At 42.2% G+C, this 15688-nt stretch overlaps 1 protein-coding gene across 7 annotated transcripts in view; it reads right to left on the bottom strand.

The window, feature by feature from the left end:
- Positions 1-15688, bottom strand: part of ahi1 (Abelson helper integration site 1) — a 279823-nt gene that overhangs the window by 255254 nt on the left and 8881 nt on the right. For 5 of the 7 annotated variants that reach the window (XR_006311028.1, XM_043686143.1, XM_043686150.1 and 2 more), the window contains exon 1: positions 4510-4700. The exons of 1 other annotated variant lie outside the window; for it this stretch is intronic. The gene's annotated coding sequence lies outside the window, so the exon portion shown is untranslated. Of the gene's footprint in view, positions 1-4509; positions 4701-15688 lie in introns of those variants that run through there. One more of the 7 variants, XM_043686174.1, reaches the window with a different exon arrangement.

Genomic DNA, 15688 nt, shown 5'->3' with positions numbered 1-15688 from the left:
CTCCATCTCTTTCCTGCATTCTGCCTCGTCATTGTTTTGATATTTGACTCACAACAAGCTGTCATTAAACTTGTAGATGGAGTTCAGATGAAACTTGGCTACTAGTCACGAGTGTACAGAGAGTGCAGTAAGGGGCTGAGTACACAGCCCTGCTGGCCACCGGTGTTGAGAATTGTTGAAAAGGTGCTGTCACCTATCCTCAATGATTGCGATCTGTGGGTCAGGAATTCAAGGATCCAGTTGCAGAGGGTGGTGCAGAGGGCCGAGCAGAGACCTAGGTCTCAGAGGTAGGAGATTATAATGTTGAAGGCACAGCTGTAGTCATTGAGTAGAAGCCTGATGTAGGTATTCTTATATCCAGAGGTTCCAGGAAAGACTGTAGAGCTAGTGAGGTGGTGTCTGCCATGGACCTGTTACACAGGTAGGCAAATTGCAAGAGGTGAAGGCAGACTGGGAACTAGAGTTGATATGAGTCATGACTAACCTCTCAAAGCACTTCATAATTATGGAGGTCAAAGCCACTGGGCAGTAGGCATTGAGGCATGGTGCATGTGTTTTCTTTGGCACCAGGACGGTGGTGCTCTTCTTGAAGCGGGTGCAGACTTCAGATTGTAGCAAGAAGAGATTAAAGATGTTAGTGAATACTCCCGCCAGCTGGTCCACACAGGATTGTCTCATCCTCGGAGACAATGTAAACGTAAACGTAAACGTCCTAATCCTGGGAATTGTTATGCAAATGATTTGCTGACTCAGTAATTTCCCCAAGATAATGTAGGTGTGATATGTCCTAACTTTGGGGTGGCCCTGCAAATGAATTCTGGCTCCACTATTTCCTCAGACAATGTAGTTGTGATAAACATCAGTATCGAGGCATGATCATGTAAACAAATTTGATTGTCTGGAGAATAGCATGAAAGCATTTCTAAATGGAAAGGACTGAATGAGAGATTAATTTGATAATAGCAGTAAATGGCTGCCCAAATGAAGTATGGATTACAATGGGCAGTCATCTAAATTCTTGCAAGCTACCTGTAAGACAGAATGTCGCCCCCACCCACTTCCAGAATGTTCAGCTTCTTGGAGATAGTACAGTTTAACCCATTAACATTACGCTAATGTCCAGAGAGATAATACAATTTAATCTTTAAACATTACATTATACCCTTTTATCATTCCATGGTAACCACCTAGAGGACACTACCAACTTTCATAAGACTCTCATGGCCAGTATTTAAGCAAGTTATTGACACACAACATGCAATGATTATAACAACAAAAATTCCTGGTCCATGCAGTAAACACAATCTGCAGGATCCTCCCATGTGGAAAAAGTTCACCAGTAAAGTTCTTAAATCCACAGTCCTTAGTGACCACTCCATTCCCTCCAAGTCGAGTGGAAATGAGCCAGTTATCCAAAACCTTGTTCAGTAAAGTCCAACCTGAAAACAAAATCCAGTCTGTCCTTCTGCATCACGCTATGGAGAAATCTGAATGCTTGGATAAGGGCAGTTAAATACTTAACAGAACCTCTGAGATGTTCTCTTTCTCCAGCATTGCAGTATCCTCCTTTTCAAATACCGCCACCCCTCCTTTCTCTCCTTTTCTATCTTATGCTTCCTTGAGCCAGGTTTCAGATATCACCACATCATATTTCCATATGGCAACTGGCATTGTACCACCCCAGGCAAATTCACTCTATCCCAGGTACTTTAATACATTCATGTTAATTGTGTTTTGGACTTCATTTTATTTGTCTTTACTCCAAGTTCACCTACTGACTTGGTTTGCTCTATTCTAGCGCCACTAGTATTTTGCAAACCCTGGTATTCTCCTCTGCTATTCTCTCTTCATACCCACAGCCCTGCCAAGTTAGTTTAAAACTTTCCAAAAGCACCAGCAAAACTCCCGCAAGGAACTCAGTCTCAGCTCTGTTTAGGTGCAACCAATTCAGCTTGTTACAGTTGCTATGTCCTCCAGATCAAGACCCTGTCTCCCAGGAACCTAAAGCCATCTTCCTGCACCATTTTTTGAACCATCCATTAATCTGCATTAACCTCCTAGTTCTGTACTCACATGCATGTGCCACTCTAAGAATTCCAGAAATTACTGCAATTGAGGGCCTAGCTCCATAAATTCTGTCTGCAGGACCAAATTCCCCTTCCTACCCAAGTTATTGGTACCGTGGACCACAACATCTGGCTGTTCACCCTCTCTCAGGAGAATACGCTGTGGCTGCTGTATGACATATTTGATCCTGGTACTTTACTAGGAGGCAACTTACCATCCTGTCAACACATTGACAGGCCATAGAAATGCATCTATTACAAGTAATGAATTTCCTCTATCACTCCTTTCTTCTTCTTCCCCTCATGTACAGTTAAAAAAACAGTGCCAGAAGGTTCTTTTTCACTGCAATCCCTGGAGGATCAGCACTCTCAACAGCTTCCAAAATAGGAAAATAATTTGGGAACAGTAGTCTATCTCCACTACCTGCTTTCTTCTCTTGGACTGTGTGGTGGTCACCCAATCCCTTCATTCATTCATGTAAGCTGTTGTATGCCAATCTCTCTAAATGTGTTAAACATAGAGTCATAGAGTTGTACAGCACGGAAACAGACCCTTTGGTCCAACTCGTCCATGCCGACCAGATGTCGACCAGATGTCCCAAACCAATCTAGTCCCACCTGCTAGCTCCCAATCCATATCCCACCAAACCCTTCCTATTCATATACCCATCCAGATGCCTTTTAAATGATACAACTGTACCAGCCTCCACCACTTCCTCTGGCAGTCCATTCCATATATGTACCACCTTCTGTGTGAAAAGGTTGCCCCTTAGGTCTCTTTTAAATCTTTCCCCTCTCACCTTAAACCTATGCCCTCTAGTTCTGACTCCCCAACCCCAGGGAAAAGACTTTGTCTATTTATCCTATCCATGCCTCTCATGATTTTATAAAGCTCTATAAGGTCACTCCTCAGCCTCCGATGCTCTAGGAAAAACAGCCCCAGCCGATTCAACCTCTCCCTATAGCTCAAATCCTCCAAACCTGGCAACATCTTGTAAATCTTTTCTGACCCCTTTCAAGTTTCACAATATCTTTCCGATAGGAAGGAGACCAGAATTGCACATAATATTCCAACAGTGGCCTAAACAATATCCTGTACAGCCGCAACATGACCTCCCAACTCCTGTACTCAATACTCTGACCAATAAAGGAAAGCATGTAGCCATCAGCCTTGAGAAGGTACCGTTGTCCAGCCATTGCTCAAACTCTGAATCTTAAAGCTCAAATTTCTGCAGCTAGGAGCATTTCTTGCACGTGGTCATCCAAGACAGTAGTGCGGACAGTAACAGACTTCTAGGGTGACACATTTCACTCCACTGACCTAAGCGGCCTCGATTTAAACCTAAACTTACTGTGTCTTACTCACGAACTTACTTAATTATTTTGTCTCAAAGTTACTCCCCTTTATTCTCTTACTTGTGCTATTTTGTTGTATTGGCCATACCTTTCACATATCCCAGGTATTTCTCAGTTAATATCATAATAAGTCATTCCGATTTTCTTAATTCAATATGAAAAAATTAGAATGCACTTATTCCTTACATGGCGCCCTTAAACAGTGAGCAATATACATTCAAACAATTTCAAATTCAGTCTACTTGTGTGATTGAAGATTGTGTGTTGCTGTGCATGTGTCCTCTGAAGCACTTATTTAGCTGGCATGTGGGGAAGGTTCCAGTCTTTTTTATCATGCACTTCGTCCCATTCACCTTCAGTTATGCTCTTTCTTAACTTTTTATAGTTCTCTTTTCCACTGCTTTAAAATTTCAGAAACTGATAATTTCTGAATTAGGTAGGGAATACGACAGAATCCTGAAAAGAACAGGATCCCAGACAGGTGATTCTAGAAGAACACGATCTCAGAGAGGTGATCCGAAGAGAACATGATCGCAGAGAGAACACAATTCCAGAAAGTGATCCTGGACAGAACACAATCTCAGAAACAACAAGATCCAAAAGTGTCATCCCAGAGAGAACATGATCCCAGACAGTGATCCTGGATAGTACACAATCTCAGAGGGAACACAATCCCAGAGACAGATCCCAGGGAGAACATGATCCCAGAGAGTGGTCCCAGAAATAACGCAATCCTGGAGAGAACATGATCCCAGAGAATGATTCCAGGGAGAACAAGATCCCAGGCAGTAATCCGGGAGGGAACACGATCATAGATAGTGATCCTACAAAGATTACGCTGTCGGGGGGAGGGGCAGATGGGGTGAGGAGGTGCGGGGAGGTAGCTGAGGATTGACGGGGTGAAACGGTGTGGGAGTGGGCGGAGAAAGCGGGAGGTGTGACGGTTCGGTCGATGGTGGAGGCGGGGAGTAACGGCCCCAAATTAAACCCACCTCCACTGTTTCAGACGTGGCCTAGCAACGCCGGGACTGCCTTACATGGAGACGGAAAGGGCCGATGGTGATGCGGCCTGCCGCCGGTTACTGACCTGACGGTGTGAAGTGACGCTGCAGTCGGTGCGGGGGCTCCAGCTGCCTCGCGATCACCGCCCGCGGTAACGGCTCGAGCTCGAATTCTGCCTCGGCCCCGCGCGGCTACCGCTGCTGCTGCCGCCAGGGGGCGTGGCACCGGCTCCGTCACAATCGCCTTGCCGAGCCTCCGCCAATCACGTGCTCCAGCTGCTCCCCTACTGGCCGCAAATGGCAGTCACAGCCAAGAGCTGGGAATGATTTGGAGATGCCGGTGTTGGACTGGGGTGTACAAAGTTAAAAATCACACACCAGATTATAGTCCAGCAGGTTTATTTGGAAGCACACTAGCTTTCGGAGCGACGCTCCTTCATCAGGTGATAGTGGAGGGCTTGATCGTGACACAGAATTTATAGCAAAAATTTGCAGTGTGATGTAACTGAAATTATACATTGAAAAATTGATTATGAAATGAGTCCCAGGTAACATCAGTACGAAAAGGTCTGGTTTCAAAGCAGCTCGCTCTCAGTTCATTTCCAGAAAGTCCCCTTTCAGCTAGGTCTCAGTTCATTTCGGAAAGTCCCCAGTTCAAGGCGGACTCAATTTGCAGTCACATCCTTTTTAAAGCTGATTTGATGACAATTTTAAAATGCTGCACTTCATTCTTTAATAGTTCACTGTCGTATTGCTGTCCAGAAATGTTATTTTCAACAGAGGATGGGAACAAACCTTCCCAGCTGTGTCTTCCAATTTGTTAAGTGTTGCATTTTCTATCGCTGTTTCTTATTCCAAGAGTTTTCTTTTCTGATGTGAGTAATTATGAATGTTTAATACATTTGCTTTTTCAATGCTTTTTATTATTTGTTGCCGACTGTATATTTAACTGCATGATATTTCTAAATAAAAGTTTTATACGTTCAGATTTCTAGCATTGGTTGTGTTTTGCTTCTGTCACCAATTAGATTGCGCTGCTGCTCCATTGTTGTTTCTTCCAATATGCATCACTTCACACACTTTTCTGCATGAATTTCACACGTCTTTGCCCTCTAGAAATTGGCTGTGATCTTGATTATTATTTACTCTATCGGGTTTTGCATTGTCTGCAGTTTCGAAATTGTATTTTTTAATTGACAAGTCCAAGTTATTCATATATAAAACAAATGAAACAATGATCCTAATAACAACCATTGAGACATACTGAGATTCTACCTGTCCCCATTTAACTGCTGAAGGTGCAATTCCTGCCTCTTCCCCACTTCCCTGATCACCATCCAAGGGCCTAAACAATCTTTCCAGGTGAAACAGCATGTCACTTGCATCTCCTCCATTCTGGTCTATTATATTCACTGCACCCAGTGTGGTCTACTCTACATAGGAGAAACCAAACACAGAGTGGCTGAACACTTTGCAGAACACCTCCTGTCTGTGCACAAGCAATACCCCAACTTTCCCGGAAAAAGACAATGTTGTTGAGGAGAACGCTGAGAAACAGGCTACCAGACTGGATGAGATTGAGCTTTACAAGGAGGAGGTGTTAGAAATTCTGCAAAGTGTGAAAATAGATAAATCCCCTGGGGTGGATGGGATTTATCCTAGAATTCTCAGGGAAGCCAGGGAGGAGATTGCTGAGCCTTTGGCTTTGATCTTTGTCAACAGTGTTAGAAACAAAATTCAATAAAATTTAGACGAGACCACCAAAACTGGAAACAAGACAATTTATTACGAACTTGCAAGTAAGGGCTTCAATTGCATAAGCAAATGAGCAAATTAGGTTAGTGTACAGTTATACCCTTTGAGCTGAGTGAGGTCATCTCTCCAGACTCCTAATTACCCAATCGCTCTTACTGTGCCAGACCACTGCCCAGCTGTGCTCCACCCTTATTACTTCCCCCTTCCCCAGGTTGGCAACCTTCCTTTCTGTAAGTGCTGATACATACATTTATTTTGTCGACAGTACATCTAGATCTGGTTTAACATTTTGTATCAATTCTGCTGGTACATTCCATCCTCGGACATTTCATTATCTTGTATCATTTTGTATAGCTCAAGCATTTCGGTTATCTCAGCTTTTTGCTGAAAGCATAATTTTACAAAAAGAACTTTTTGTTATAGTAATTATACACCAAAGTTAGTATTTAATTACCCACAATTATACACTGAAAAATCCCTAAATACGCGCAGGGTTAATAGTTCTCTTGCTGTACCTCTTTTCTGTATGCTTTTTCTATATCTGCAAAAACAACACTTTACCCCATTTCTAACAACAGGAATAGTACCAGAAGACTGGAGGATAGCAAATGTTGGTCCTTTGTTCAAGAAGAGGAGTAGAGACAACCCTGGTAATTATAGACCAGTGAACCTTACTTTGGTTGTGGGTAGATGTTGGAAAAGGATATAAGAGAGATTTATAATCATCTCAGTAGTAATAAGTTGATTAGGGATAGTCAACATGGTTTTGTGAAGGGTAGGTTGTGCCTCACAAATCTTATTGAGTTCTTTGAGAAGGTGACTAAACAGGTGGATAAGGGTAAAGCCGTTGATGCATCGAAGGCTGGAGTGTGACCTCATAGAGGTTTATAAAATCATGAGGGGCATGAAAATGATAAATAGACAAAGTCTTTTCCCTGGGGTGGGCGACCTAGAGGGCATAGGTTTAGGGTAGGAAGGGTAAGGTATAAAAGGGACCTAAGGGGCAACTTTTTCACACAGAGTGTGATACAAGTATGGAATGAGCTGCCAGAGGAAGTGGTGGAGGCTCGTACAATTGCAACATTTAAAAGACGTCTGGATGGGTATATGGATAGATGGGTTTAGCAGGATATAGGCCAAGTGCTGGAAAATGGGACTAGATTAGGTTGGGATATCTGGTCGGCATAGACAAGTTGGACCGAAAGGTCTGTTTCCGTGCTGTACATCTGACTCTATATGGTTTTCAGTAAGGCGTTTGATAATGTTCCCCATGGTAAGCTGCTGTACAAAATACAGAAGCATGGGATTGAGGGAGATTTAGTGGTTTGGATCAGAAATTAGCTAGCTGAAAGAAGACAGAGGGTGCTGGTTGGTTGGAAATGTCCATCCTGGAGTTCAGTTACTAGTGGTGTACAGCAAGGATCTGTTTTAGGGCCACTGCTGTTTGTCATTTTTATCAACGACCTGGATGACGGCATAGAAGGATAGATTAGTAAATTTGCAGATGACATTAAGGTCAGCACAGTTGTGGGTAGTGCCGAAGGATGTTGTATGTTGCAGAGAGACATAGATAAGCTGCAGAGTTGGGCTGAGAGGTGGCAAATGGAGTTTAAGGCAGAAAAGTGTGAGATGATTCACTTTGGAAGGAGTAACAGGAATGCAGAGTACTGGGCAAATGGTAAGATTCTTGGTAGAGAAGATGAGCAAAGAGGTCTCGGTGTCCAGGTACATAGATCCCTGAAAGTTGCCACCCAGGTTGATAGGGTTGTTAAGAATGCATACGGTGTGTTAGCTTTTATTGGTAGAGGAATCGAGTTTCGGAATCATGAGGTCATGCTGCAACTGTACAAAACTCTGGTGTGGCCGCACTTGTAGTATTGCATGCAGTTCTGGTCACCGTATTACAGGAAGGATGTGGAAGCTTTAGAAAGGGTTCAGAGGAGGTTTACTAGGATGTTGCCTGGTATGGAGGGAAGGTCTTACGAGGAAAGGTTGAGGGACTTCAAGCTGTTTTTGTTCAAGAGAAGAAGGTTGAACAGTGACTTAATTGAGACATATAAGATAATCAGGCAGTTAGATCGGGTAGACAGTGAGAGCCTTTTTCCCAGGATAGTGATGGCTAGCACGAGGGGGCATAGCTTTAAATTGAGGGGTGATAGATATCGGACAGATGTCAGAGGTAGTTTCTTTACTTGAAGAGTAGTAGGGGCTTGAAACGCACTGCCTGCAACAGTTGTAGACTTGCCAACGTTACGGGCATTTAAATGGTAATTGGATAGGGATATGGATGAGAATGGAATAGCATCAGTTAGATGGGCTTCAGATTGGTTTTACAGGGTGGTGCAACATCGAGGGCCAAAGGGCCTGTACTGTGCTGTAATGTTCTATGTTCTAATCCATTGGGACTGTCTGTTCTTCCCAGTCAGGTAGCTAGACATACCATTGTTCTGCCATTCTCACATTCTGATCACTTACTCTGCACTATTAGCAGCCTTTCTCCCCCAGCACTCTACCTCCTCTTAACTATTGCATAAATGCTGTCCCCTCCACACTTCACTTCTATTCTGATGAAGAGTCATCTACACTCAAAATGTTAGCTTGCTGTCTGTCCTCAGGTGCTGCCTGACCTGCTGTGATTTTCAGCATTATTTTATTTTCAGTTCAGATTCCAGCATCTGCAATAATTTATGTCTAACCCTTGTCCCACTTGCTGTTTCTTGCCCATGATGGATTTCTGGATTATTAAGATGGAGGACAGGAAAACATTGTAGCTGTAAGAGCTGATCCTTTAGGTGTTGGAAGTGATTTCTTTGAATTCCAGAAGCAGCAATTGCTGTTTTACATACTGTTACATTATTTTGGAACTTTGGGGGAGATAAAGATCAAAATAACAGCACTCTAAGAAGAAGGAAGACAGACAAAGGCAGTGACCACATGGCCAGAGAAAGAAACCTATGCTGCTGTCTGACACACCAGTAAATCAGCATAGTTACTGCCGTGGCTGTTTGAGTTCAAATATCTCTCGACATTGGAGTGAATCTTGGAAAAATTTAAAAAACAGCTAAATTCAATAGAATTGAGAACCAAATTCACTTTGGAGGATGACAAAAGTGGGTTCTGTAGATACTAGAGATTACAGTCAAGATTAGAGTAGTCCTGGAAAAAAAGCTTTTCCAGCACTACTCTAATCTTGACTCACTTTGGAGGAACCTGTGTGGGAGAGCTCACTGCACAGGAACAGATAAGTGAATAGTTTTTAAGTGTAATCTTGCTGTAAATCTACAATTGTGAGTAGAGTGAGTTCTTTCTTGATTATATATTTTACTGAGATCTGTTTCTTGATTAAATTTTATAAATATGAATCATAAATATTAAGTTAGCCTGAAGGAGTATGTTTTTAGAGCAATAAGATGGAGCTATTTTCGAGGTCTGTAAATTGTGAAGGAGCAAAGATGTCCTTTAATAGAGTAATATGCTCTTCCTGCCAGATGTGGGAGTTTAAGGATAGTTCCCATGTTACTGATGATTATGTCTGCAGGAAGTGTCTTTGGTTGCAAATCCTATCAAATGTAAGGATTGGTTAGAGCGGCAGTTAGAGGATATAAGGAACTTACAGGAGCTAGGGGATGTGGTTAATGGTAGTTATAGGAAGGGAGAAAAGCCACAGATAGAGTCAGGTAGATGGGTTAACTTCAGGAAAAGTGGAGAGTGGGGGGGGGGGGGGGGGGGGGGGGGGGGGGGGGGGGGGGGGGGGGGGCAGGTAGTGCAGGAGTCCTCTGTGGCTATCCCCATCTCAAACAAGTATGCTGTTTTGGAAAATGTAGAGGGCGATGGACACTCCAGGGAATGTAGCATATACAGCCAAGTTTTTGGTACCAAGAATGGCTGTAATATGATAAGGGGTAGATCAGGTTCCAAGTGATCAATTATGATAGGTGACTCTCTCATCACAGGCACAGACAGACATTTCTGCACCCGGCAGCAAATAATCAGAATAGTGTATTGCCTACCTCATGCCAGGATCAAGGATATCTCAGAGAGGGTGCAGAATGTTCTCAAAGGGGAGAGGGACCAGCAGGAGGCTGTTGTACACATTGGAACTAACGACATAAGAAGGGAAAAACCTGAGATGGTGAAGTGAGAATACAGAATGTTCGGCAGGAATTTAAAAAGAAGATCCTTGATGTAGTAATATGTGGATTACTTCCGGCGCTACAAGCTAATGTTGGTAGAAATAGGAGGATAGAGCAGATGAATGCATGGCTGAGGAGCTGGTGCAAGGGAGATGGGTTAACATTTTTGGATCATTGGAATCTCTTCTAGGGTAGAAGTGACCTGTACAGGAAGGATGGATTGCATCTGAATTGAAAGGGATTAATATTTTGGCAGGGAGATTTGCTAGAGCTGCTGGGATTCAGGGAAATAGTGAGGAGAAAGATCAATCTGAGACTGGTACAGGTGGGAAGAAGAGCGAGTTAAACAGTCAGGGCAGGCAGGGACAAGGTAGGACTAATAAATAAAACTGCATTTATTTCAATGCAAGATGCCTAACAGGGAAGACAGATGAACTCAGGTTACGGTTAGGAACATGGGACTAAGACATCATAGCAATTACAGAGACATGGTTCAGAGATGGACACGACTGGCAGCTTAATGTTCCAGGATACAAATGCTACAGGAAGGAGAGAAAGCGAGACAAAAAAAGGAGAGAGAGTGGCGTTTTTGATAAGGGATAGCAATACAGCTGTACCAAGGGAGGATATTTCTGGGAATACATCCAGGGAAGTAATTTGAGTGGAACTGAAAAGTAAGAAAGGGATGATCACCTTATTGGCATTGTATTATAGACCCCCCGATAGTCAGCGGGAAATTGAGAAACAAATTTGTCAGGGCATCTCAGTTTTCTGTAAGTATAATAAGGTGGTAATGGTAGGGGATCTTAACTTTCCAGACATAGACTGGGACTGCCATATTGTTAAGGGTTTAGATGGAGAGGAATTTGTTAAACGTGTACAAGAAAATTTTCTGATTCAGTATGTGGATGTACCAACCAGAGAAGGTGCAAAACATGACCTACTCTTGGGAAACAAGTCAGGGCAGGTGACTGAGGCATCAGTGGGGGAGCACTTTGGGGCCACTGAGCACTTTGGGGCAGCACAGTGGCTCAGTGGTTAGCACTGCTGCCTCACAGCACCAGGGACCTGGGTTCAATTCTAGCCTCGGGCAATTGTCTGTGTGGAGTTTGCATGTTCTCCCTGTGTCTGCGTGGGTTTCCTCCAGGTGTTCTGGTTTCCTCCCTCAACCCAAAGATGTGCAGGTCAGGTGAATTGGCCATGCTAAATTGCCCATAGTATTAGGTACATTAGTCAGAGGGAAATGGGTCTGGGTGGGTCCTGAAAAATGTTTATAATACAGAGGAGGGGGTCCTGGATGTCTTAAAATGCATAATAATGAATAAATCCCCAGGACTTGATCAGGTGTACCCTCGAACTCTGTGGGAAGCTAGGGAAGTGATTGCTAGGCCCCTTGCTGAGATATTTGTATCATCAATAGTCACAGGTGAGGTGCTGGAAGACTGGAGGTTGGCTAACATGGTACCCACCATTTAAGAAAGGTGATAAGGAAAAGCCAGAGAACTATAGACCAGTGAACCTGACATCAGTGATGGGTAAGTTGTTGGAGGGAATCCTGGGGAACAGGATTTATATATATTTGGAAAGGCAAGGACTGATTATGGACAGTCAACATGGTTTTGTGCATGTGAAATCATGTCTCATGAACTTGACTGAGTTTTTTTGGAGAAGTGACAAAAAGGATTGATGCGGGAAGAGCGTTGGATGTGATCTATATGAACATCAGTAAAGCATTCAACAAGGTTCCTCATGGTAGAATGGTTAGCAACATTAGATCTCATGGAATACAAGGAGAACGAGGCATTTGGAAACAGAACTGGCTTGAAGGTAGAAGACAGAGGATGGTGGTAGAGGGTTGCCTGTCAGATTGAAGACCTGTGACCAGTGGTGTGCCACAAGGATTGGTGCTGAGTCCACTGCTTACCATCATTTATATAAATGACTTGGATGTGAACATAGGAGGTATAGATAGTAAGTTTGGAGATGACATCAAAATTGGAGGTGTAGTGGACAGCAAAGAAGGTTACCTCAGAATACAACGGGATCTTGATCAGACGGGCCAATGGGCTGAGGAGTAAAAGGTGGAATTTAATTTACATAAATGTGAGGTACTGTTTTTGCTTCAATCTTGTCCACAGTTCTGTTCCCTAGCACATCAAAGTTCATTGGGGTTTTGTCCATATTGCCAATGCACAAGAGACTGTACCCATTTTTCTCCTGACTTCTGATTACAAAGCGATGGAACCCAATTTACTTGTCATTAAGTTCTGCTGGTAGATGTTGGGCAGTCTTGGTTTATGTCTAAGCATTAAATCATACCTTTTCATAAACCTACTGCACCATCCAGCACTGGCTTTGAATTTTTTTGCTTTGGTTTTGGCGCATATTTTTATACATTGTCAAGTCATTATCCTTACGTTCTGATGATACTGAACTACCCAGTCAGCAATCTTTTCCTCTAGTCATGGCCACTTGTTCAGCTTTCCTCAGTTGGCATACCTCTGTTGGCATGGCCTTTAACTGTGTGTTTTTATCCAATCTCGAGCAAGTTTATCAGAAACACAGAACTCCCTTGCAGCTACACTCTTGTTGTTCTTCCCTGCAACTTAAATAACTTTTAGTTTAAACTGTGCTGTATACTTGTTTCTTCATGATGCCATTTTGTCAGAAATATCTGGGGGAGTTTTACAATAAGTTCAGAGCACAACTGTGCGTGACACGTACTTCTAAGAAACTGAGGCAACAGCAGGAAGACAAGGTCGAGGGCTGCCATTATGTAGATATTTGCATGCACAGGTCAAATATATTAATGTAAATATTACATAAATAAATATATACTATATATATAGTATGTAATTATCAACATTCAATTTAATGATTTGAAATCACATTACGCAAATATATACCGGTATGCGTAATTGTGTGATGATGCAGATATTGCATTTGAATCAAAAATGTGCAAATCATGCCCTTTAAGGTTGTATATATGGTTAGGAAGAGAGTTAGGTCGACTTATACACAAGCTATATGAAAAATTCAAGATTTTTTGGCCAAAATAAGGGGTCGACTTTTACATGAGGTCTGTTTAACTCCTCTGCCATTTCCTTGTTCCCCGTAACTAGTTCTCCTGATTCATTTGTTACAGGACCTATTTTCACTTTGACTTCTTTCTTCCTCTGTATAAATTTTAAAAAGCTCATATTTTACTTTTTCCTTTAAATTCCTTGCTAGTTTGCCTGCATAGTTTATTTTTCCTGTCTTTGTTATCTTTTCAACGCTCCTTTGATGGTTTCTGACTTTATCACAGTCTCTGGGGTTATCACTGACTTTGGCCTCCATGTATGCTTTTTCTTTCAATTTGACACTCTCCTTGACTTTCTTGGTCAGCCATGGTCGATTTATTCCTCCCTTAGAATCATTCCTCCTTACGAGGATATATTTTTGCCAAAAGCTGTAGATTAATATCTGCCCCTTCTTGCTTCTGGTAATCTATCAATGCAGAGCATTTTATCTAACAATATCATCATTTCATTGTAATTCCCTTTATTTAATTAAACACAGTTGTCTCTGACCCAGGTTTCTCACTCACACATATTAAATTCTATCATGTTATGATAACTACTCCTCGGGGGATCTATTAATCGGAGATCATTTATCCTGGATAATCTGTTCTCTGGTTGACTGTGACATTTTGCTCTCGGAAACTATCCCTAGCGCACTGTATGAATTTGTTGTCATAGCTACCCTTTCCAACTCGATTGACCCAATCAACATTGAGATTAAATTCACTCATAATTATTGCTCTATTCCTTTTCAATGCTCCTAGTATTTGTTGATTTATACCTTTCTTACAGTGCAACTCCTTTTGGGGGCCTGTACATTGTTAGTATCTTCTCTCTCTTGCAGTTATTTGTCTCTAACCAAATGGACTCTACATCATCTAAGCCTAGATCATCTTTCATAATTGTGCTCATTTCATCTCTTGTTAACTGTGCTACCCTACCACCTTTTCCTTTCCTCCAGTCTTTCAGAAAGGTCAAATATCCTTGAACATTAAGTCCCCAGTTCTGATTCCTTGTAACCATGCCTCCATAATGGCTAGACGTTAATTTGATTTAGTTCCATTTACGCTATTAGTTCATTTACCCTATTCTGAATGCTTCATGCATTAAGATACAAGGCCTTTAGGCTTGCTTTTTTTTGCCATTTTTATCATCCTATCTTTTCCTTGTATTGTGGCCCTATTTGCCTCTCGGTATTGATTACCCTGCCTAACACATTTGCATTTTACTCTTCTATCTTTTTTTATTATCCTTGTTTCTCTTTGCTTTGTCACCCTGCTTGAGTTCCTACTCCCATCTTAGCCATCATAGTTTAAACCCTCCCCAACCACAGTAGTAACTACTGGCATCAGACCCACTGCTGCCCTGGTGTAGTCTGTCCAGTTTGTTCTAATCCCACCTCCCCCAGTATCAGTCCCAGTGTTGCAGGAATTTGAAACCCTACTTCTTGCATCATCTTTACAGACACATATTCAACTAATATCTCATACTATTTCTACTCTGACGAGCATGGAATAGAGGGATTGACAATATTTTTTCAAAAACCCTGTTCTGGCTTCCCTTCAGTTAGTAAAATTTGGAGGAGAATACTTCCCATAAAATAAAATGGTCCAATGGGCAATTTATCAGGCAACAAGGAACAAAATAACATTGAAAGAGATCTTGAACAATTGTACAATGAAATGATAGCTGAATTTTACGTACATACGCAGAAAATATGTTTTGATTTGGACCTTTTAATGTTCTGAGTCAATTAACATAAGTTAAAAAGATGGTATTTCCTTTCAATGCCATGTATCACGTGTTGTAATGTCTAGAGCATGATGGATAAAACATAGATTGGCAAATTCCTTATGGCAAATTCAAAAATTAGACTGGGATATTTGAAAGAAAGCATCATGCCATTGGGAAAAAAATGGAAGAGAAGTTTTCAGATTGTCATTCACGATTCTGGATTGGCTCCAGGGAAATAAATGAATTAATAGACTCAGAGTCAGTGTTTCTTTGAGCAAGGAACAAATAGCTCAATCTGATCTTTATACCTGCCTTTGCTCAAACACTGCTGGAAATGTGTTGCTGGAAAAGCGCAGCAGGTCAGACAGCATCCAGGGAACAGGAGAATCGACGTTTCGGGCATAAGCCCTTCTTCAGGAATGAGGAAAGTTTGTCCAGCAGGCTAAGATAAAAGGTAGGGAGGAGGGACTTGGGGGAGGGGTGTCGGAAATGTGATGGGTGGAAAGATGTCAAGGTGAGGACCAGTTCCAAAAACGCACAACCCAGATGGCCTCCTTCTTCAAGGACCGCAATTTCCCCCC

The sequence above is a fragment of the Chiloscyllium plagiosum genome, chromosome 3 (assembly GCF_004010195.1).
Source record: "Chiloscyllium plagiosum isolate BGI_BamShark_2017 chromosome 3, ASM401019v2, whole genome shotgun sequence".
In the NCBI taxonomy this organism is placed as follows: Eukaryota; Metazoa; Chordata; class Chondrichthyes; order Orectolobiformes; family Hemiscylliidae; genus Chiloscyllium; species Chiloscyllium plagiosum.
This window is presented reverse-complemented; position numbering and strand designations above follow the sequence as displayed.